At 43.0% G+C, this 3,474-nt stretch overlaps 1 protein-coding gene across 1 annotated transcript in view; it reads left to right on the top strand.

The window, feature by feature from the left end:
- The window catches only part of slc30a2 (solute carrier family 30 member 2), a 16,065-nt gene that overhangs the window by 4,040 nt on the left and 8,551 nt on the right, over positions 1 to 3,474 (top strand). The window lies entirely within an intron of this gene.

Here is a 3,474-nt window from a genome sequence, read left to right on the forward strand (position 1 = left end):
CTTCTGGACCGCTGGCTGCAACCCTTTAGACCGCTGGCTGCAGCCTTCTGGACCGCTGGCTGCAGCCTTCTGGACCGCCGGCTGCAGCCCTTTAGACTGCTGGCTGCAGCCTTCTGGACCGCCGGCTGCAGCCCTTTAGACCCCCGGCTGCAGCCCTTTAGACCGCTGGCTGCAGCCTTCTAAACCGCCGGCTGCAGCCCTTTAGAGTGCTGGCTGCAGCCCTTTAGACTGCTGGCTGCAGCCTTCTGGACCCCCGGCTGCAGCCCTTTAGACCGCTGGCTGCAGCCTTCTGGACCGCCGGCTGCAGCCCTTTAGACCGCTGGATGCAGCCCTTTAGACCGCCGGCTGCAGCCCTTTAGACCCCCGGCTGCAGCCCTTTAGACCGCTGGCTGCAGCCTTCTAAACCGCTGGCTGCAGCCCTTTGGAGTTTTCTGTTGCACGACTAAAACCACCTTTGATAGTACACCAAAACAACTCCCTTCCTGAGGCCATTTAGCAGCGACACCCAGGTTCTGTCCGCCGCTTAGCAACAACCAAGGCGATTGTGATTGGTTTAACCCTTGTGGTGTGTCAAAAACGGACATAAATTTGACCTTTTCGTCCCTTTTTCACACTTCTTTTTTAGTTTTTACTAACACCACCTTACTAGCACTAGTTTTACACTCCTTTTTGGAATTCATGGTCAACAACGCTCATTTGTATAGAATTATAACTAATATTTGTGTTAAAAAATGCTGAAATTATGAATTATTTTGACTAATAGTCAACATCAGAGGAACATGCAGATGAGTTTAGTCAGGAATGAAAGTGATTAATTGTATTTGCAAAGAATCCAAACCATTTTTGTGGTAATTTGGTTAAAAAGAAACCAATATTTCAGATAAAGACATTTTTAAAGGGGTCAAATTTGACCAGAGGACAACAGGAGGGTTCATTATGTTTTGCTTTATTTTTGTGTTTTAGTGTTTTTATTTTCTGTTTTGCCCTCTAATAATGTCCGCTCACTGTTACTAACTACTGTTAATAATATAGACAATTTTTAAAGGCGTCAAATTTGGCCCGAGGACAACAGGAAGGTTAAAGAAATGCCAATAAACCAATACAACAATAAAATGCTGTGTGGACTAGTCAGACCCTCCTCCACAGCGCTGTGCAGTAAGGTCTGACCATGAGAGACTCACACTGCAGCAGTCCTTTGTCCCTGTGGGCATTATGTTATGCTTTATGTCAGGTACATGAAATATTGCAGGGCGCTGTGATACAGCAGAGCTGCAGCGGTAATTAAATGCTGGATGGTTATTGTTCCAGTGGACAGATCTTCTCAGGTCTCTTCATGTCATTTCACAGATCAGTGAATATTCCCTCAGGTCCCTGCAGTGCTGACGCCAAGTGTCAACACTGCACACCTGCCCGCCGGGGTATTGACTAACACATGAAGTCGGAATATTTACAACATGTCCTCAGTGTTGATATTATTTTTGCCAACCAACTTAATACAGCCGTTTATACAAACTTGATAGAAACCACCTATTGACATTTGAGATGATGTTACATGTCATTAAGCTGATGCTTTAATCCAAAGCGACTCACAAATTGTTGTGTCAGAGGTCGCACGCCTCTGGAGCAACCAGGGGTTAAGTGTCTTGCTCAGGGACACATTGGTTGGTGTATTGCAGTGGGAACTGGACCCGGATCTCCCAAACCCAAGGCATGTGTTATATCCACTGCTTCATCAGCACCCAGGTGATTAAATACGAGACATACAGCAATACCAATTACCATAAAGCTCTTTATTACCTGTGTATTGCTCATCAAAGAGGTTTAATTCAGCAATTTTTTTAGTGTTGGTTGTATTTTTACAAGAGATAATGCAAGATGCACCAAACATGAAGCACAGCCTCTACATTTTGGCCATGTTAAGTGTGTGTGAGTGTGTGTGTGTGTATGTGTGTATTTGAGTGTTTTTGCATATTTTGTACAAATATTTCAAAGAATATCTAGCCGTGCTTTTGCTAAGCTTGACTCATCATCGTTTTTCACCGCAGATAGTGTATGTATCGTAGGGTGTAAAGCAGGCTGCAATAAAAAAAAAAAAAAAAAGAATCTGGGTCAAGTGAATGAAAACAATTTGTGGTTGCCATTAACGGTAGCTTGGCTATTTCAAAATGGTGAGATTGTGCAAGATGTCGGGCTATAGTCACGATTCCCTCGGACCAATCAGTGGTCTGCAGTGTTTTTACTCCACCTTCTAGTATCAGCTCAGCCTGCTTAAAACCTTGATGGAGGTGGTACCAAAGAACCAGAACCTTTGTCAAAGGAAAACTAAAAAAGGGCGAGTAGCCGTAGCATGTAGTGGAAAAAAACCACATTAAATTGTTTTGATTGTTTATCTGCAGATAAAACTGTTAAAATGCTGCAATGTTCAAATGTGAATTGTTAATATTGTGTGTGTGTGTGTGTGTGTGTGTGTGTGTGTGTGTGTGCGCTCTTATGTCCCAGTGGTAATAATTGAAAAGAATCCGCTTTCCACTTGGTGGATTATTTTCAGCTTTAACATTGCCTAAGACGTACATGTGTGTGTGTGTGTGTGTGTGTGTGTGTGTGTGTGTGTGTGTGTGTGTGTGTGTGTGTGTGAGATAAATGCTAATCATGAAACACCAGCGATCTCCCATGGGAATTGTGTGACATAAAGTGTGTGTGAGTGGTTATCTCAAGTGAGCCTAAATGAGTTTTTTCCACCTCATTAGCCACATCATCGCAGCTCCCCCCTCACTGCACATGACAAGACCAGCAGCCTAGGTGTGTGTATCTCTAGGTGTGTGTGTGTGTGTGTGTGTGTGTGTGTGTGTCTGTAAGGGAAATGGAGAAATCAGCGTTTTTGTCCTCATGATTACAAGCTCGATGTCCGTATGTGTAGTCAGAGGTGAATTATATCATGTGTAATTCTCAGGTTGAACACTAACTAGTTTAACCCTTAAACATCCCTTAATAATCAGATATGACTGTGTCTAAATAGTATGAATGTAAAAAGTATCAGTATTATAAGTAGTACTTAGTAGCAGTAGGAAGAGACTGCTCCTGAGACACAGCAGGAAACTGAACAAGTCCTGCATTGAAAATGTCAAATAAAAGTATGTAAGTATCATCAGGAAAATGTACTTAAGAGTATTAATTTTTTTTTCAGTGCAGAAAACCCACATGCATTTGAGAAACTGGAAAACAAAAATGGGTCAAAAGCGTCAAATTCAAAACAAAGTCTGTGTTAAATGGTCTAATCATTTCAGCTGGACTTGGGTATAATAAGAACTTTTATTTATAACGCGTCTTTCATGAAACCCAAGGACCCTTTACAGAATTACAGTGGCTACGGGAGGATGTGGGGTGTGTTAAACAGGTGGTGTTTCAGGAGTATTTTTAACATGTCCAGGGATGAAGCATTTCGGATATCTTGGGTGGGGGGGGGGGGGGGGGGGG

The sequence above is a fragment of the Etheostoma cragini genome, chromosome 18, assembly GCF_013103735.1.
Source record: "Etheostoma cragini isolate CJK2018 chromosome 18, CSU_Ecrag_1.0, whole genome shotgun sequence".
NCBI lineage: Eukaryota > Metazoa > Chordata > Actinopteri > Perciformes > Percidae > Etheostoma > Etheostoma cragini.